General features: G+C 49.9%; 1 pseudogene; it reads left to right on the top strand.

Moving 5' to 3' along the window:
* Positions 1 to 10,273, top strand: part of LOC119448556 (putative uncharacterized protein DDB_G0271606) — a 140,234-nt pseudogene extending 129,961 nt beyond the window's left edge.
* Positions 10,274 to 21,075: the final 10,802 nt, after the last annotated feature.

The following is a 21,075-nucleotide window of genomic DNA, read 5'->3' as shown; positions in this document are numbered from 1 at the left end:
TGGAAAACTTTAACCACTGTGTATGTACCATTGTGTATGTGCACGAATACACAGCTAGTGCCACTGGACCAGAGCTTTCAATGAGTGAGGAGCGTTGAGCTGTAGACCCTTGAAGAAGTCGGCAAGAAAAATTGAAGTCGCCTAAAGAGACGTGAAGAAGTCGGCAACAGAAACAGCCGAGTGTGAAGAAAGAATTTCAATGAGCAAAATGGAACCAGGGTGCGCATTGAGCGAGAAGCGTTGAGCCACTTAGAAGCGAAGGAGAAGTGAAGTCAAAACAAACAGACAAAAAAAAATAGTTTCGCTTACCACTGACTCTCACATATGCATGGAACCCACAGATTTTTTTTTCTCGACATGTTTGTACAACAAAATATCCACCACCGCGAATGCTAACTTATTCTCAGTAGTTAGTGCATGCACCCGGCTCCCAATCGTGCATTACCGCAGGGTTAGGAGTTGTATTCCCAGTGGCCTCGGCGGTGGTGGTTGAGGGAGACGCTTTGTTTTTCTTCGCCATGTTGAGGGCGCGTGCTGAATATGGATGGAGGTGGCCTGATGATGACGACGCGGTAACAACAGCATGGTAACGATGACCTAACTGAAAGGTCTGACGATGGGCACTGCAGTCACAGTCTTCAGCTTCTAACTACTGCGATAGTCCCTTAATACTGTTGCAGGAAGAAAACAGGCCCACGAGTGTAGAAGAATGTATTTACAAGCGAAGAAATATGGCGTTCAGGCAACGGCCAGAGTCTTCGTCTTCCTCTCGTTCGCGTCACCTTCTTCTTTCCCTTCACCGTAACATCACCCTCCGTCCCGGTGCAGGTTATGGAGCGTCGCTTAATGGGGGGGACATAGGGCTTGAGCCTGGCGACGTGAACAACATCGCTGGTGACGTTGGGAGGCCTTGAAGGCTGACCGACTGGGGCGATCTCGTATGTCACGTCGGACAGTTGTCGTATGATCTGGTATGGACCAGAATAATGGGAAAGTAGTTTTTCAGACAAGCCGACGCGACGTGAAGGCGTCCAGAGAAGGACAATGGTGGTCTCGGTGCCGAAGGTCGTAGCGTCGTTTTTGAGAAGCTTGCGAGACTGTGAGGCGATGACGGGCGACCTCTCGGGCCTGGGCGGCTAAGGCAATAGCATCGCGAGCGTAACCAGTGCTGGATGATTGCACCGCAGAAGGTAGCAACGTGTCGAATGGCAAGGTGGGGTCGCGGCCATACAAATAGTAAAATGGGGAGAATCAGGCAGTATCGTGACGGGACGAGTTGTATGCGAAAGTGATGTACGGTAAAGCGACGTCCCAGATCGTCGGAAACGTACAGGGCCAGCATTTCAGTTAGTGTGCGGTTGAGTCGTTCGGTGAGGCGCCTCAGGTGGCTCTCAAAGTTCGACGAAAACACAATCACATCGTCGAGGTAACAGAGGCATGTAGACCACTTCAAGCCGCGCAGCAGAGAGTCCATCATGCGCTCGAATGTAGCTGGCGCATTGCATAATCCAAAGGGCATGACTTTAAATTGGTACAGACCGTCCGGTGTGACGAAGGCGGTTTTCTCACGGTCCATCTCGTTGACGCTAATCTGCCAATAGCCGGAGTGGAGGTCAATTGATGAAAAGTATTGGGATCCGTGAAGGCAGTCAAGAGCGTCGTCAATGCGAGGCAGGGGGGTAAACATCCTTCTTTGTTATCTTGTTGAGGTGACGGTAGTTAACGCAGAAGCGCCACGAGTTGTCTTTTTTCTTTACTAAGACAACCGGCGATGCCCACGGGCTACTGGAAGGTTCAATGATGTCCTTGTCCATCATCTTGTCGACCTCTTTCTGGATTATGGCCCTTTCTGTTGCGGAGACACGATATGGCCGCCTATGAATGGGGCTGGCGTCACCGGTGTTGATGCGATGCGTGACAACAGATGTCTGACCAAGTGGACGGTCGTCCAAATCAAAGATATCCCGATAAGATGACAGGAGGTGACGAAGAGCTGTTGTTTGCTCGGAAGGAAGGTCAGGGGCGATCATCTTACAAACATCGTCCGCAGGCGTCGAGCACGAAGGAATGGGTGACAAAGGTGCGTTGGTACTCAGGAAGGATTCGGAGGCCAAAGAAGAAATCTCAAATTCATCCAAAGGAGTGATAAGTGCGACGGCAATGCCGAGTGGCAGCACATGCGTCGAAAATCCAAAACTGAGGATGGGCACCCGAGCGCAGTTTTCGACGATCCGGATTAAGGTGCTCGGTAGGGCAATATTTCGTGACAAAACCACGTCAGTAAGCGGGGACACGACGTACACGCCATCAGGTACGGGAGGACAGGGCGTCAGGAGGACATTGGTAGCCGCCTGTGGAGACAGCCTTGCAAACTCAGCAGAACATAAGCGGGGTGAAGCACAAGTTGTTGCGTCTGCGTCGGCAGGAAGCGGCAGATCCAGCTGTACGACACCTGCGGAGCAGTCAATTTGGGCAGAGTGTTTCGAAAGGAAGTCGAGACCCGCCGGGGTAGCTCAGTCAGCTAAGGCGTTGCGCTGCTGAGCACGAGGTCGCGGGATTGAATCCCGGCCCCGGTGGCCGCATTTCGATGGAGGCGAAATGCAAAAACGCCCGTGTGCTTGCGTTGTAGTGCACGTTAAAGAACCCCAGGTGGTCAAAATTAATCCGGAACCCTCCACTACGGCGTGCCTCATAACCAGAACTGGTTTTGGCACGTAAAACCCCAGAAAGAAGAAAGAAGAAAGGAAGTCGAGGCCGAGAATTAGGTCGTGTGGACAGTGCTCAAGGACGATAAATAAAACAACGCTATAATGGCCCGCAATGGTCACACGTGCTGTGCACATTCCAAGAACAGGTGAAGTACTCCCATCGGCGACTCGCACAGTGCACGGTACGGCGGGCGTCAGAACCTTTTTGAGCCTTCGGCGGAGAGCAGCGCTCATAACTGAAAGCTGCGCTCCTGTGTCAACGAGAGATGTAACAGGAACACCATCAACTTCAATGTCCAGTAGGTTTCCACGTGTAGGCAGGGTCAACAGAGGATTTGTGGGCCGGGTCGGAGTTGCAGCTTCACCTCCGGGAGCTGCATCGCCTAGTTTCCCGAAGGGAAGCGACCGGTTGCAGATGGGGACGAAGAGCGGTGAACGAGAGGCGAACGGAACCGTCGGCCTTGCGGAGACGGGGAGCGGCTGGATCTTGGTGGAGCACTGTCGGCGTTGATGTTCCTAGGCGGCGTGTAGGGCGAGAAAGTGCGATTGTCTGGTACTTGGCGGTAGTGACTCGGAGACGACCACCGAGGAGACGACGACCAGCGGTTACGGCAATGACGGGCGATGTGTCTAATACCGGAACAATTAAAACAGATGGGTCTGTCATCCGCTGTGCGCCAGTCAGCGGGGTTGCGGCGGAGTGGCGGAAAGCTTTGCGTCTGGGAGCGAGCGGCCGGAGAAATCTGGTAGGTGTTCGTATGGCGGACCGAGCAGAGAGATGGAATGCCCAAACTCGCTATTTCCTCCCGAACGACCGCTTGTATAAGCGAGATAGCGGGCACACTTTCCCGGCAGTCGGAACGAATTGGAGCCGGAGCCATGGCCTCAAGCTCACGGCGAACGATACGCGTTATATCTTCTGATCCTGTCGGCTGAACGAACCGCGGCGGGTCTTCGCACGAAGATGTCGCGGCGGTATTGGGCAGTCTGTCGAAATGTTGAGGGACGCGGTGGCCTTTCGCTTGTTCGAAGCGCCGGCACTCCTTTATAATTGCATCCACAGTGGCACAATCCTTACACATCAGGAGATTGAAGGCGTCGTCTGCAATACCTTTTAGTATGTGACCAATCTTGTCCGCCTCGGTCATGGTGTTGTCAGCCTTGCGGCAGAGAGCCAGCACATCCTGTATGTACATGACATAGGATTCTGTGGACATCTGAGCGCGGCATGCAAGTTCTTTTTTTGCTGCCAACTGACGACCGACAGGTCTGCCAAACAGGTCTCGCATTTTTTCTTTGCAGACATCCCAGCTTGTTAGGTCAGCTTCATGCGTATCGTACCATTGCTTCGCAGTTCCTTTCAGATAAAACATGAGGTTTGCTAGCATCATTGTTGGATCCCACCTGTTGTTGTCGCACACTCGTTCGTACATCGCAAGCCAGTCCTCGACGTCGGCGTTGTCCGTGCCACAAAATGTCCCCGGGTCCCGCAGATGAGTGAGCATGACCGTTGGCGTGGACTGCTGAGGCGTTGCCGGTTGTGTCGGTTGATCTGCCATTGTGGCAGCAGGTAGATGACGTCCGCTGCGAAGTTCCGTGATTGTACCCAGCACCTCCACCAAAATGTTGCAGGAAGAAAGCAGGCCCACGAGTGTAGAAGAATGTATTTACAAGCGAAGAAATATGGCGTTCAGGCAACGACCAGAGTCTTCGTCTTCCTCTCGTTCGCGTCACCTTCTTCTTTCCCTTCCCCGTAACATCACTTTTCTTAATAACACTTAATGAAAAAAAAAGTATCGAGGGACTCTGCCACTACTGTCAGGGTAACAGGGAGTAAGAAATTCGTTCTCCGGACAACTCGAAGTACGTGTGATTACGAACGCTACTGTATACACATGTTTATCTTTTGTGCGTTCCTAGACTCCTGTACAGAACTTTGCGTTCGGGCTGACTGACTGTATTTTGTGAGATATTTTGTGATAACATTTTTCTTTGCTAAGTGACGAGGAGCGCCTGGTGCCACATAAAGGTGCCAAGCTCTCCTACTACATCCCGTTAATAATAATAATAATAATAATAATAATAATAATAATAATAATAATAATAATAATAATAATAATAATAATAATAATAATAATAATAATAATAATAATAATAATAATAATAATAATAATAAAGAAGTTACTCTCACATCATTTAGCTGCCAGCTTTTGACTCTTTTCATAGTGTATAGGTAATGACTCTAAAGAAACCTCCACCGGTTCGAAAAGAAGTATAGAGAAAGAAAAGAACGCAGTCGGTCCCTATTTCTGTGCCCCATGACAAAAGCTGCAAGACAAAGTGAGCATGCTTTCTTGTTGGGCTTGCAGCTACAGTAAGGCGACCCAGCCACAAATATTCGTTTTTCGTTAAAATGACTGTCAGCCAGCGTGCTGCCTGCAGCGGAACAGAAAAAAAAAATGTCGTCGGCCGCCTCTTCTTTGACACTCGACGGCTTTCTCTGCGAACCGTACTGAGCCGGCTGAATCGCTTGTAGAAAAACTGGACAATAAACTGGAATTGCGACGTCACCTTTCACAGGCCCAGAAAGCCACAGCAGCGTCGCTGCGACATTTGAAGTTGACACGTCTAAGCCTGTCAACTTCAAGTTGTCGCTTTCGTTTCTATCTCGGTTATTTAAGGTTTTCCTTTTATTTTCAAGAATCTCTTTTCTTGACCGGGCAACATCCACCCGTCCCCTCCAAGGCTATCCTCCTCGGCAGCGTGCTGACCAAAAGTCGAGGCCTCATTTAAAATATGTATTTATTTATACATTTATTTATTTACTGAGCAACCATGACGCGTGGCGTACTTTCGACAGGGACGCGCCGTTAGAGTTATTGCTTATTTCCATTTATTTTGTTTGGTTTGGTAGAGCATTTTAACAACAACAACCCACCTTCAGGGTTTTTCTCTGAGTCCTCACTTGTTTTCACACGTGGCTTGAAGCTCGTAGTATAGCTTTGCTGTAGCGATCAGTCTGCAGACTCACATTTTTCCCCCCGTTTTTACCGCAGTAGTAATAGAGGCACGGCCGCTGGATAGAGGCCTCGATGACCTACCCACAGACGCGCTGCCCTCTCTGGCGTGCGTGTGCATTTCGTGCACGATTCACTGTCGCTACTGCACCGGCAATGATGATGGAGACAGTGGCGAGGGTCGTGGTTGCGATACCCTGTCGCAATGGCGTCATTCAAGGACATGAGTGGAACACGGTAACACTTGTGCACAGAAATTTCGGTGCCCATTAGAGGCACCCACGTGCTCACAACTAAGCCCGATACAATCCATTGCCGTCTCTATCTCTTCCAACTACGGCTTCTTTCTTAACCATGTCTTATTTTAATCCTAAACCATACCTTACCTTTCGGATGTTAAAATCAAGAATTTCTCATTGTTCTGAGAGACCGCCAGACGCAAGGCAAGAATGTATTTTTACTGGCTTTATCTTGTCTTTCTCCCTGTGTTTACCTTTATATCATTGCCTCAGCGCATCGTAACCAGCTGGTCTTTACACTGGCTAACCTTTCTGTATTTCACTTTCTCATTTCCTCCTGCTTCGTTTTGTATGTGCTGTGTATCCGCTAATTTGTCCACTGATTTGACAACTTACTTGCTTTAACACAAATCCTAACCAACGAGCCCAAACTGACTGGCTTTTCGCTGTCTTTGACATCCACCAAAAGGAGGTCTAGTGCCTTCTTTCTTTCTTATTTTTATTATTTCTTTTTCTGATTGAGGGCATGGACCAGGCTTAGACTTCCGAATTCGAGGAAAATTTTCCAGGACTACGAACAGGATCTCCGTGCCATTTTCTTTTCTTACTTTCTTTTACGTTCTGTGAGAACCGTACAGTCCTCTTTCCTTTACTCACCCACGACTTGACCCTATCTGGATTGCCTTTCGTTTTCCCTTCATTGGATCCATGCTCCTCGGCCACACGAAAGCCCCACTTCTCCCGTTTACGGGCTTCTGCTGCGTTCTCTCATTCAGTTCTTCTTCTTCTTCTTCTGCCTCCCGAGTGAGGCAACCCTGCTTAGTGAGGAAAATGGGCGCTGTGGGACGCATATATGGGAAGCCATACAAGAGTTTGCCGCCTTTCGCTGCCGATACCATCGTTTGAGGGTTGGCAGGGAGGAAAGGCTCGAGGAGAGGTTGTGAGGATGTGGGAAGGTGTGCTTCTCGCAAGATGGCGACGCGCGTCTTCTCCCCTTTCGGCCCGACGCCGCTGGGCGCGTCCCCCGAGAGACGTTTGCCGGCGCGACGAAGCCTCTGAGCAACAAGGCCCAGCTTTTCACGGACGAGGGAAGATCCAACAGCCGGTGCCGAAGCATCGCACCAGCGCGAGGGCGCCTCACTAAAATCGTGCAGCCTTGCAGAGCATACGGAGGCGGCGACAGGCGTTGCGCTAGAAAGTAGCGCGGCGAGAGAAAAGAAGTGCGCTCCGGTTGGCGCTTATTCCAGGATTGAGACATCGTAAACGGGCGATAAAAAGACGCAGAGCCGAAACGAGTGTGACCCAGAAGCATGTACTGTGTCTCTCTAGGGTTGTGGGCCCTGCGTCTTTTAGTGCCACTCGCGTCGTCCCAATCCCAGATTCAACCGATTAGGGTAGCCGGAGAATACAGGGTTACAGTGTGTTACTCCGCGTCATGGAAGTTCGTCTGCCACGCCTACTGCTGTTGAGAAGAGCGTACGCTCTGAACACTGGCTGTATGAGCAATAGGAAATGGGCGCAGCTAGAACGCGCATGATTACCTGCGTATTTATATTGGCAGCCTAAAAAACAGCTTTTTTAAAAAGATAACGAGTGCTCAAATCGCACGCGTGAGTCGACACCCCGCCTGTATATTTTGCAAGACAGTAGGTGTGGCATCGACACATCTCTGGTTTGTCCGATAGGAACGAAAAAATGACTGTTGCGATGCCCGAGGTTGCGAGTTCAGCCAGCCGAGGAGACTTTACTAGCCTAGCCTATAGGAGCGGCGATTACACGAATGCAACAAACGGCGCATCACATCGCTTTTTCTAGCGCATCGCATTAATGTAAACGGCGGCAATGCGCTAGAGAATTCAATCGCATCAATGCGACAGGAGAAGGTAGTTGGTAGCTTGTAAACGCTGGCGTGTCGTATTTAGGGAGGGAGATACTCTTCTCCGCTCACCGGCATAATGATAATCGCCTGAAACAGGTGTCGGCTGGTTTCGGACGAGGGCGGATGCGCCACACGTTATCTTTATCTTTATTCACTCACTTATTCACTCACTAATCTAAACGCTGTCGCAAAACGATTATGGTGGTGTGTCAAGAAAGACGACTCGCTACTGTTGCATACATGTAGCTAGGGTGTGACTGGTGCATTCCTCTCCTCGTCCTCCTAATTTGAGTTGAAAGGCGAAGAGCGCGTCAGTCACTTTACATCAACTTTTTAATACAGGCGGTACGCCTAGTTGTTTCCCAAGTGCAACGTAAAAAAAAGAAAAAAGTATGCTGTTTGCTTCCTTGCTTGCTTGCTTGTTTGTTTTTACTTGCCTCCCGGAAAGGTGACTAAACCCACTTGCGACATATTTGAGACTTCTTTTTTGTCTCTTTGCTAGTTAAAATGTAGCGTTTGGCGTATGCGCGGGCGTATAAAAAATGATCTGAATGCGCACTGCAATCCTTCTTGCATTGACAGTTACCATGTATGCTTGTCCTTGCAATGTGATTGTAATCAGCTTAACTTGATTTCTTATGCAACATGTACTGATTCGGATTTTCTGAATGCATCTTCTTGTCTTTTTCTATATCGCTCAAAGAATAAACTGTTCAATTGAATGCACAAAGTTCATGGGTGGTGATTTCTTTAATTACCTAATTTTTCCAGGCACGTACCCGCCTTTCTTTAACACCGAGATACACACATAAATTAAGTAAATAAAATAAGATACATAAAAGAGTGGTGAATAACTTCACATCTTGTATTGTACTGCTACAAATTTCCAGCTACTTCCAGACTTAATCTAAAAAAGAATGACCTTTATCAGAGCATGAAAAAGGTGTTAGCAGAGCCATATGGCGTTACATATTATGCGTATTACTCTGGCTCTACTGGATATGATAAAACTACGCCAAACTTATTATGCAGTCTACTCTTTTTCTCAAAGAAAATAAATGATACACTGTGAAGGCGCCACTATTGATGAAGCAAAGCAACAAAAATTAATGTGGTACTGAATGAAACATTAATGAAATAGTCGTAGCGGGAACAGGTATTTCAGTTCGCCTTGCACTGGAATCGGAAATTCAGTTGACATTTGGTCATACGTGTTTTCTGTGTTCTTTTCTCCTTTGCTAGGCCCGTGCGCGCACAGGGAGGAGCACGCATTAATTATACATCGTGTTTGATTTGCGCGAAACCACTGAGTGAAATGATTGTTAAATATGAATCACTCGGGCAGGCCCGCTGGCCTATAGGTTCTTGTTCCGAGCCGTTCTCGCCGAAATTTAGCTTCGTAAAAGATGCATCGCTGCCGTGATTGGATGCTCTTTGCTGATTGAAAGGAAAAAAAAAGAAAGTTCTTGTTCGGCGCGCGTTCTCATTTTTGCCAATGCGCTCCCCGGAGTAGGCGATGCGTTCCTTTTTCCAATGCCGGAGCTTTGTTGCTCGAAAAACAAATTGTCCCCAATTCCTTCGCATTTCCTGCTCCAGTATTCAACAACGCCGAATCAAAATTGCATTCGGATCTTGCTGTTTGGGACCGTCAGTCCTCTGGGATTTTGTTTTGAACCCTTTTCTCGTAGATCCCTACGTTCCCACTTCCTATCACACACGCACCCGTATCAATCGACACACCCTGAATGGTGTCGAGCGCGCGCGCGAGCGACACCATGCATATTGATGCACCGCCCAAAATCTTCCCTCCGCGAGAAACGCGAAGAACATTACCGGAAGTTCAATCGCATCATCCGGAAATGCGAGTATAGCGAGCCATCAACTTCCGGAGGGTCTCTCTCTTTTTTTTTCTTCTCTTCCTTCTCATTGTCAGGTTGAAAACTGAGGCAGGAAAGTATGAAGGAAAGATGAAAGGTGCGCAGGGGAGTGTAGGGGAGAGGTTAGAGACCTCCTGAGAGAACTCTTTGCCACAACGTACGTGGCTGATTCCAGCTTCGTATCGCTTAACGCCCGATGCTACATATAGTATACATGCTCGAGGGAGACGATGACAAATGTAGTGATGCAGTGAGCCAGGAATTGAGGCCGTTCCCCCACCTCTATCTCTCTCTCCCTCTTTCTTTTATTTTTTCGCGCTCCCCAAGTCGAGCAAAGCAGCGCTGAGCAAAGCTTCACGTCTTCGAGAATGTTAGAGCGGCGCGCACTTCCTCTGACCCGCAAGAGGCAGCTTCGCTTCCCGACCCGACCCTGTTCTTCGCTATTTTTTTTTTCTCTCTCGCTCTCTTCAGTCTGGGCTCGGTGCAGAGAGAGCTGCTCTGCTGCCTTCGCCGGCGGCCGGCGCTGCTGCTGCTGCCCTTGGCAGCTGCCTAACGGCCTGTGCTTATCAATAATTTGGGCCGCACCGTCGGGAAGAAGAGGCGCCGGGAAGGCTCTCACCTCGCGCCTCGTACAATCTTCGGAAGCAACTGAGGGCGAGCTGTCAAGTTCTGCCATGACGAATGCTCCGTTCCTCTTGCCGCATGTTCGGCCGCTTCTCCAGCGTTACTTCCATTTCGTGACTCACCTCCATCCCCTCCTCCCTTTTCCCTCTTACAGTATCCCCTTTTATTTTGTCCCTGTTTCGTGCACTCCTCTTCGACGCCTGTGTATACATTGAGCTTACTTTTCAGGGAGCTGTGCCCTTTCCTATTCGGTATCCTCATTCGTGCCAACGCTTTATTTTACGGCCTCCTTGCACCCCGGATGAGAGAGTGGAAGGCTATCTTATAGTACCGTCGGAGGCGAAGAGAAGCGAATGATGAACATTCGCACGTGCGAACATTTGCGTGAGAGCGCGGGTGGTTTAATTCTTGATACTGGCCCTTCTGAAATGACCCTCCGAAGGTTGAGGTTCCTATTCTGCTAATTTATTATTTTCTTCTCGAAGTTGAGGGAGGGGCGGGAGGGGATATTCGAGGAGCACCGATGGTGCTCCACGTCGTTCGTATTAGCGAGCCATGAGCGCTCGCATGCGTATGAGAACTGAGGAAGTTTATGGTCGAGTAGCTATATAATGCGATATAACTATGGTACAAGTGTGGCACAATACACGGAGGTTCTGTACATTTTTCACGTGAAGAGTGCTGGCTCTTTTTGTCAGTGTAACACTTTTTAACTCGCAGGCCATTAAGCTTCCGAGACTTTCCCACTTTTGTTATACGTTGTAAACGTGGCTCGGAAATGAGTTCGTCTTATGGGATGCAATTTTAATATTACACAAATCATTGCCCTATGGAGAGATGTAATATGGTTGCGAGAGACGAAGAAGCGGCGAACTTTGACAGAATAAGAAAGGAAACAAGGCCGACGACTGTTTTGCGTCTTTCAGCTAGTGATTCTCAATGCTCGTGTTCTTTTATTTTTATCTCCAGCACGAACGAACTAGCAAAGCAACGCGCATTATTAAGACGTGGAGTGGTCTGAAATGTGGCCTCAGGTTTCGTGTCTCGTTATTTCGCGCCCATTTTTCACCGAAAATTTGAATTCCAGTCTTTTCTTAAAGTCAGAATGTAGTTCTGCATACGACCCCTCTCCCTCCTTCCGCCCTCTCTCTCTCTCTCTCTCTCTCGCTCTCGTTCTCGTGGCATCCCTTTCTTGCGGTCTTAAGACTGGCAATTCGCATGACGAAGAGCGTCGTCAACCTAGCATTACCGTGATCCTAAATTTTGCGTTGAATGCGTTTCGTTCCACTTTCTCACTCTCTGGACTTTTATGTACTTCCAAGGAAGGCGCACACGACACAAGTGATGCGACGCCATTGTGTCAGCGGATTACATCGAGATGTGGAGTGCATTGCACTTCTTAAGTTGCGAAAATTGTGCTGCGAGGCACAAGTGCAGACGTACAATAGCCTCTCAAATATGACTTCTCTATAAGAAGGTTAGGTGTCCTAATCGCTAAAGCTTGCGACACACACCGTTGAAAATACATTCTCTGGGGGAAAAAAATTGGCTTGGAAGAAAGGAACGCTAGCATCTTGAGAAGCACTTCTTCGTCTGCGGAGAGGTGTTCGTGGTAAAAGCAGCTTTAAAGGTTTCTCGAGTGAAAAAAGAGTGTGATAAATAAAGACGCTTTAGCAAAACAGCGGACAGCGACGTCTGGATCATGCTATCGCAACAAAAGACGAGGCACATGTCGAGTGAAGAAATGTCACCTTTTTACGCGAATGTGTGATGTTCTTTACTTGTTTTTTTTTTCTTTCGAGCCGCAAAGGTCTCTCACCTGTCCATCGCGCCTATTACACAATAAACAGGACTGACGGTGCCACGATCAAGGACAATGTGGCATTACATTTGACATAAGGTAGCAATGGCATAGAACACCAACAGCAAGATATGAAAAATGCGTTTGCCTTGGAACAAAAGCTGCGAGAAAAAAAATGATGACCTGAAAACGAAGACGTACAGGACGCAGCTGTCATTTCTTGCTAATGTGTTTCCTAAATTTAACACTTTTGTAGCAACATGAAAATTACTTAATTTAGGTATTTCTTACTTCGGTAAAAAGTCGGTAAAAAGTCGGTAGTTCCGACTTTTTCTGAAGTCCTGGGATTGTGAGGTTCACTTGAGTACGGCTCACACACCATGGAGGAATCGAAGGTCTTGCCGCAGGTGCGTACCCTGACGTAAGGCAGGCACGGTGCGCGAAGACGGTTGCACTGAATGTCGTGTGCGGCCTTTCTACAGGGAGGCTTGCGAGTTGGTGGAAAGGTGTCCGGGCTAAGTGTCGTATGTGCACACGCATTGTTTCAATGGCAATATGCGTTCTAATAGTGTAACCTTGAGCGACTGCAATAACTTCTGTCGTTGACGCGCTCCACGGTAGACCAAGGCATATCTTGAGGGCTTGGGCTTGGATGCCTTGGATTATATTCAGGTTAGTTCTGCAGGTGTTGGAGGTGACCGGTAGGCTGCACCGCAGAAATCTAATAAAGAGGACCCTGTACAGTTGCAGCATAGATTGTAGAGACACTCCCCAGGTCTTTCCTGCTAAGAATTTAAACATATGGCAAATTCCCGTCAGACGTTTTCTCACATAATTCACATGAGGGGTCCAGGAGGGATTTCTGTCAATAACAACCCCCAAAAATCTGTGACTTGTGCTGTATGAGATCAGCTGTCCGTCTACGGATATCACATATGGAGACATTGGTTTCCTGGTATATGCCATCACTGCACACTTATCACATAATATTTGAAATCCTTGTTCTCGAAGGTAGGAAGATGTTAAAGTGCCTGCCTTCTGAAGCCGCGCCCGAAGCTGAAGTCGTGTCACGCCCGACGTCCAAATACAAATGTCGTCGGCATAGATGGAGATCCTAATGGTGCATGTAAAGATGTCGGCGAGTCCAATGAGCGTTAGAATGAATAGCGTTGGGCTCAGTACTCCGCCCTGAGGGACCCCACGGTTGCTGTAATCTGGAAGGTTGGGCCATCCTCAGTAAATATGAAAAAGAATCTCTTTTGTAGGTAGCTGCTAATACAGGAATAGATCTTGCCGTGAAGTCCTACTGTCTCTAATGTGCCGAAGATTGCTTCGTGCGTTACGTTATCATATGCTCCTTTAACGTCCAGAAACAGGGCAGCAGATAATCGTTTACAGAACTTGTGGTGCACGACGTACGTCACCAAGTCGATAACGTTATCTATGGAAGAACGGCCACACCCGAAACCGGCCATTGAGTCTAGATACACCTGGTAATGTTCGAGGTACCATTCTAATCGTGCTAAGACCATCCTCTCTATTAGTTTTCCGATGCAGCTGGCGAAGCGCAATCGGTCGGTATGATGCAATGTCTACAGGCGACTTTCCAGGCTTGAGCAGTGGAATTCGGCGACTGGTCATTCCATTCCTTGGTAACCGTACCTGTCTGCCAGGAGCTGTTGAACAAGAGCATGAGCACTTTCCGAGCCTCTTCGCCAAGATTGCATAAGGCATGGTAGGTTATACCATCGGGTCCTGGCGATGATGAGCGTTTGCACAAGGCAAGTGCAGCTTCAAGTTCGTCCATAGTGAAAGGATTGTCCATGCGGGGGTCACGTGGAATCGGTGAGTGGTCGAGCGTCGATGCTCCGGCGGATCTTGTTTCGCCAGCAATCCTCCTGCAAAAATCGTCAGCGACGTCAATCCCTCGGCATTGTTGGTGAAGGGCCAAAGACTTGAAAGGGTGGCACTGCTGAGGGGCTCCAGCGGAGACCACGAACAGTTCTCCATATGTGAGGCAGATGTTTTCTTGGATCCAAGGACTCACGGAACGGCATCCATCTTTGCGATGCGAGTTTGTCCATGCGACGCTGAATTTTCTTTTGAGTTCTTCTGGCCAACCTCAAGTCATGTACAGACTTTGTATACGTATGTGTCTTCGCTCTGCACGGCAACGAACTGCACGAAGCTTCTCCAGCTCAATGTCGTATTCATTGCGTGTAGACGTTCTCGAAAGCGAACGCGTGGCAGCCTCTAGGGCACCCTTTATAGTGTCCTCTAGGCTAGAGGACAATACTTCACGAGAGCCGTCATCCAGAATTGATTTGAACATTGGCTAGTAGATACATTGGTTGATGCCGGGTATCTTGGAGTCCGTCAGCCCTTCAATCCTAAGATATGTGGGAAGGTGGTCACTTGCGCGCGTTTCAATATTCAAAAACCACCTAACCTTTATGGTGAAGGAGCGTGAAACAAAGGTGAGGTCCATGCAGCTACTGTCGACAGTTCTACGCAGAAAGGTGGGGCTTCCATCGTTTAGCAAACACAGTTCTTGTTTGGAGGCAAATGACGCTGTCGTACGGAATAATCTGCCCCTCTAGTTTATTTTAGAGCTTCCCTAGAGATAGTGGTGGGCATTAAAATCTCTGCGGAGTCGCTGTCATGATTCACCGTAACCGCTCGCAGTCCAGCCGACTTGAGGGCAATATGCAGGCTACAACTACTGTGAAAGTGAGCTTGCCTTTCTTCACTGTCGGACAAACGTACTGGTTTTCATGGTCAGGCGGCACTGCATGATGGACATACGTAAGATCACGTCGTATGAAAACGATAACCTTGCTCAATTCTCCGTGTGTGGTGGACATGAAACCCGGACCGTCTGATGTGAGCTGATAGGGGCTCGCAGATGATGATAATGGAGAACTGATTCATGAACACAAACTGTCGGAAGTCCGACATGCGTGACTTAAGTCCTCTGGCGTCCCTCTGAAATATCGACGTGTTCCGGACCTCGTCACGGAACGACGGCTTCTGGCGAGCCATGATTTCAACCAAGGGCTGGAAGTACTGGACTCAAAGTGTCCAGCACCTGTAGCGCGCTTTGCGCAGATGAATGTTTCATTTTGTTCAGTATAACGCGAATGAAATTCATCAAAGACCGCAAAATGTTCATGACCTAAAGATTATCAGCCAACGTCGCTTCAACAGTTGCCGAAGCCGTCGAGGTGATTGCGTTTTGAGGTAACTCAGCAGCACGTTGAGCCCTCAGTAGCTGAGGCCATTCTTCAGGACGGGGGCGTCTTTCCGCTCTGCTCGTTTTTCTTGTATCCGTCTTGGTGGTGCTATGAATTGATGCGGCAACCCTTCTGACGAAAGATGGCGTGTCACTATCTGCAGCTGCGGTTTTTCGTGAACGTCTTCGGTGTCGATGCCGACGTCGCCGAGGAACAGCAGCAGACTCTCTCTGCGTTGAATTGTCCCGCACCATTCGTTTGAGGATAGCGAATTCTTTCCGCACCCGCGGACAATCCTTTGATGGGGCCTTGTTAGGGCTCTTTGGAACATCTGTGCGGCGGTGCTCTGAGTCTTCTGAATGGGACTCAGAGCACCACCGGCACACGACGTTGTTCCCACAAGCACCCTTTACGTGGCCAATCTTGCAACACCTGAAGCACTGGATGGGCTTCGGCACGAATGGACGTACTGGATGGCGGACATGTCCTACTTTGACGTGGGAAGGAAGGCTGTCCCCTTCAAACACACACACAGCGTGTGCTTTCCAGTCTGGAAATCTTCGTAATTAAAGTGTCTTTTGTCGTTGGTTTGATCAGCATTGGCAAATCGTCTTTCGGGATGGCAACGTCGACGTCATAAATGACGCCCGCAGTACCATCACCGCCTGTAGGGATCATTGATCGCACCTTAACATTGTCTATCTCAGCTATATTACGTAGGCCTTGTAGGGCGCTACGGTGGAACACGTCAACTGCTAGAAAATTTTTGCGCGAGTTTATTCCCACGTCTTTAATCTCATTTGGTGCGAATTTCTTGAGCAGCGAAGAGAGGACCTGCCTGTTTAGGAGCCGGAAATTGGTCGTCGGGTCCGCGGGCATGAAGAGCACAGTGTGCGGCCAGCGCGGCGGTGCACTCGTCATGGTAGAAGCACTTGCCGACGAAGATGCCTTATTGACCCTTTTCGCGGCGCTCCCATGGGCGCTGCCATGTTTGATCACGTGGTGACGCGTCCATTGCTTGCCTCAGTCGCCTCCGTTGCCTCCGCGTTTACAATACAAGCGCGTGACGCCGACGCGGCGAAGCAAAACCGCTGTTTCGACGCGTATAGTAGATGGTGACTGCGTGCACGACACGAAGCTTTGGGTGACAGCTTTAGAGGCCATGTAAGTGCTTTCAGAGCTCATTACGCCTTGTCCAAACGGCGTGAGCAGCGTATACGGTGCTTGTACTAAGAGCGGGGCTAGAAATGTATTCCAAGCTGTCTAATCTTTCCGCTTATGAAATAAATCGGGATCAGGGTGCTCTGCGTTCTTTATTAGGCAAACATTTTGAATCAGTGGCTTGCCATATTTCTGACTCAGTAAAGTTCCTCGGTGCGGCCACTATCTGTTTATTTTCAGCGTAATCACTCGCGGGTGTGCTCTGCTGCGATAAATTTGTTCTTGCTGTGCACAAAGCTTGAAATTTAAATGTTCGGTACTTTTCGGTAGCTCGTAGCAACGACATATTATCGCTAGTCCCTCGCTTACTCTGTGGACCGTCACGAAACATTCAGCTTCCAACATTCGTGTCTTGTCGGTGTAGTTGCCGTCACTAATGCTTCGGCACATTGATTCAAGTGTGTGCCTCTTCACTCACACATTGGCGATAGGGTGGGCGTAAGTTTTCGTGCGAGTAAGGGTGGATGTGTGTAGAAAGCGTGCGTGAAACTTACTATGTCAGTAAGTGGCACTACTTCATTTTGTAACGAGCAGTACTCACTCCAAAGTGCCGACGTTCCGGAGTTGAAGTCCTTTCTTTGGAGGTTGGCTATACAGCGCAGGCGGATGAATTATATTTTTTATCCTTGAGGAAATCCGTGCATCGCGAAGGGCGGCAACACAGGTAGTCATTATGTAGCAGCGGCGACACAGGTTGATACCATTCAATATGTGAATCACTATTTTTGCAGCGAACTACCGCACACGTCTTCCCTTTATCGTGACACATTTTGCAGTATGAATTGGGCACAGTGCATTAGCGCACACCCAGTTGCATTTTCAACAGCTGATCGCACAGTAGCAGGGTAGAAGCAGTAATGGTTTCTATTCGTGCGCATTCGCTGAGGCAACGTATGGCGTGCAGCCGAAAGCGCCATCTCGTTCCTGTAGAGCTAAATGCTCCGCAAAAAGGGTCAATAGTCTGCTTTTAAATGCGAATGCATTTCTTAGTCGGGGCATGTCAGGCGTCTGTCGGTGTCCGCGCGCCGGCAGGTGTTATCTCTCCGCTCTCACTCCCTCTCCCATAGCAACAGCTGCGGGCGCGCGCGCTTATCCTCACCCATAGAAACCGGAGCAGGTGCTGCGGGCGGAGTAGCGGAGAGTGAGTGGAGAGGAGGAGCGCGCTCTGGCGTGTGAGGGCGCTCGCATCGCGGGAACTCGGCGGAGCTCCCGCGTGTGTGGACAGAGTGTAGGAGAGGGTAGGTGCAGTGCTTCGCCGCTCCTTCTCTCGCCGTTCGCTCTCTCTCCTCCCTGCGCCCCACTCTCCCGTTCGCTCGCTCGCACGTATATATAAATGGAGTGAAGCGCGCGCCTCACCCTCGACCGTTCGCTGGCTGGGCGCCTCTCAAGGCGATGGCAGAAGTCGGTGAAGGCGAATGTCTGACGGCAACGGTACCCCTAGCAAGAAGTGTAATACAATCCAACCCGAGCATTACACCTCTCGCTGGAGGTGACGTCACTGCAGTAGCTTCAACGTCATAATCAACCGCTCGTGACGCCGTTGCCGTGCAACTGGACGCGGCTATGGAAAGTGTGTGTGTGCGCTCCAAAGTATCTGACCCCGTCGTCTTGGTTGGCGACTTTAACGTGGACGTGAGAAAGAAGAGCGGCGAGTGGTTGGTGGAGTACATGCGGACAAAGTACTCTATGCAGTGTGCCTCCACCGAGTCCGACAAGTGTCCGACTACCATTCACGGAAGTTGCATTGATCTCGCCTTTACCCGAAACTGTGACGTGTGCATGCTTCTCAAAGATCCTTTGACTGTACACTTTAGCGACCACAAGGCTGTGATTATGGCCGTCAGGTACTATGACAACACAAACAGGTGTTGATGAATGTGTAAATAAATGGTTACGGTACAAATCCTCGTCTCGTCATTAATTTACGCCATTAAAATTACTACGCCGTGTACTCTCGGCGCAAGAAATGCATTCGCATTTCTTCACGATTCCCTTCGGGGAGGTGGGGGCAATTTTTTTGCTGCTCTGCTCATAACAACATTGAAGTCATCGTCCGAGGAGTCACAGCTGTCAGAGCATAACACAGTGGCCTCGCTGTCGGTATCGCTTGGCGCGCTTCCACGTTTCTGGGACGTTATTCTATCCGACGGCAGTGCACCAGGAAGGTCCTCGGAGTTCTCTTCGTCCATTTCCGCAAGGAGGGAGCGGCAGCTCCCAGAAATGCAGGGAAACAAAGCGAAAATGCAGAGGCAAAGGCACAAGTGTTCTATGAAAGAAATCGAAGTACAGCCAAAGGTTAACGTAAACTAGGTGTGGCAGTTTTAACTCCGTCCGCTTGTTAAAATCACAAATTTGCGCAGAGAGCTGTCCACTAGGCGTGTCACTGCAATTTGAATACCCGCACTAAGCACCAAGAGATAAGAAAAAGAGAGAGATAGAGCAAGGAAAAGAAAAAAAAGGTAGGGTGGGTGGGGAGGCTAGGAGGCAGCAGTGAAGCGACGAACAGTACGTGCACAGCAAGAACACGCTAAAGTGGAGGAATCCCGCTGCTGACTCGAAGGCTCGTTGGCGTAATCAGCGAATTCTAAGGCTCCCTTTCTCCTGTTTCTCTCGGTGCTTTTTTTCCCTCTTCCCTGGGGAGGCAACGCCCCCTGACCGATCTCGTGCAGTCCAGTGCACTCTGGAAGAAAACGGATCCCAGCAGACCGGCCGTAGAGGAGGGCCCGCCGCGATAACTGCTAGCAATGCGATCCTCCGAGGTGAGCCAAACAAAAGACCGGACCGTCGTCCGAGAAAAGACAAGAAAGGAAATGAAAGAAACAGAAATGAAGGGAATGGGAAGGGAGGGACGCTTCAACAGAAGCTTCGCATAACGGATCGCCGCGGGATTAAAGGATTATCCGGCCGCGCCCCTCCACATCTCTCCCTTCGCGCGGTTCCCATACCGAGTGTCCCCGCGGGCCCAGACAGCGGGCCCGAGCCGCACCGCGGCGGAAGTCTTTGGTTTCTCCAAGGCCCTGCGTGCGCTACGGCGGCTGCTCGTTAGCGGCCGGACCGTTCTTTCGTCCCCTCCCCCGCCCTTCCCCCCTGCCGGTCCGTCCGCATTAGCGCAGTCAACTGACCTCGGGCTCCACAACCCTCCTCTCGGGGGTTCAGAGCCCTAATGGAAGAGCCGCGCGTTGGTGAGCGCGGCGGCGCGCGTCTCTGTGTATGAAACTGCGCTTGTCCGCGTGTGTGTTTGCGCTTGTGTGTTGTGCGTGCGCGTGGATGCTTGTTGTTCCCCGCTCTGTACACCGCTGAACGGGAGAGGGCGCTTTCGGAAGGCGCGTTTGGGGAAGCGAGTGGGAAGAGACAAGAAGAGAAGACTAGAGGAGGACCTAAGGGAGGGATAAGAGGGAGACAGGAAGTAGAGGGAAGGAGACGGGAGCGCTGGGACTCTCCGACCGGCTCGTCCGGTCTTCCCCAGGGGACCCCCTCCCTGAATGGCCGGCCCCGAGTAAAGCAGCGGGCCGAGGCCCGAGCTTGGTTGCCGCGGTTGCGGCACCACTATAGCGGCGGCGGCAGCAGCAGCAACAACAACAACCATAGACGAGGACGCTCGGCTGTTGCGAAAAGCGCTGTTGCCTATATCCCCCTCCATGCAGCCGACCTCGTCTCTCTCCCGGGCTCGCTCGTCTCCTCGCCGTCGGGCGTATCCCCAGCGGGAGTGCCCAGCGCCTTTTGAGTTAACGTCTCTCCTGGCGGCGCACGGCTTTGGGGCGGTAGAAGCGGCTCGGAGTGCGCGACCCCGTGGCCGGGGCCAAGTCTGTGCGCGGGACCCGGTGTCCGGTTCCGCTTGCCTCGTTAGACTTCCAGGCCCGCACGAAATGAGAAGACTCGCTGCCTCCTCGCTGTTGCGCAGGAAGTGGCGCAAGGCTGGCTTTGAGTTAATGCGAAGGCTGAAAGAGCGCGCGGTTTCTTCCATTCTTGTTTGGCTGTTTGATTGTTTGTTCACGTTAGACTCCGAAGTAATCGCCGCGATGCCATCAGATAAGAATGCGCCAGACTGCCGTTTGCTAAGTAGAGTCGTCTCTCTCGTCAGCTGTTTTTCAATTAAAATGGATTCAAACTTGCAGAAAATGGCTGCCAAGGAGCCTGCTTTGCCATAGACATAAAAAAAAAAAACTTATGAGAGTTATAAGCGAAAAAAAAAACACATAGAAAGGCCAACATTTTGTCTAACTTGCTCTAACTTGGTTATTGAAATGTACACTAGCGTTTTCCCATTCCACCTACATCGGCACGTGGCGTTCAGCAGAAGAATGCCACAGATACTCAGCCACCGTGAAGGTCGTTTCCATATGAAGCTTTTATACTCATCACTTTTTCCATGGGCATTATTTTACCGCAGTTTTTCTCGAGGTCTTCCTTGTGTATCACGGAAACTATACTGCGTTTCACACATAGCAGGCAACACGGCGGAAGAGAGAGAGATGG

Source organism: Dermacentor silvarum, chromosome 4 (assembly GCF_013339745.2).
Source record: "Dermacentor silvarum isolate Dsil-2018 chromosome 4, BIME_Dsil_1.4, whole genome shotgun sequence".
In the NCBI taxonomy this organism is placed as follows: Eukaryota; Metazoa; Arthropoda; class Arachnida; order Ixodida; family Ixodidae; genus Dermacentor; species Dermacentor silvarum.
Note: the sequence above shows the minus strand (reverse complement) of the source record. Positions and strands in the feature narration are given on the sequence as shown.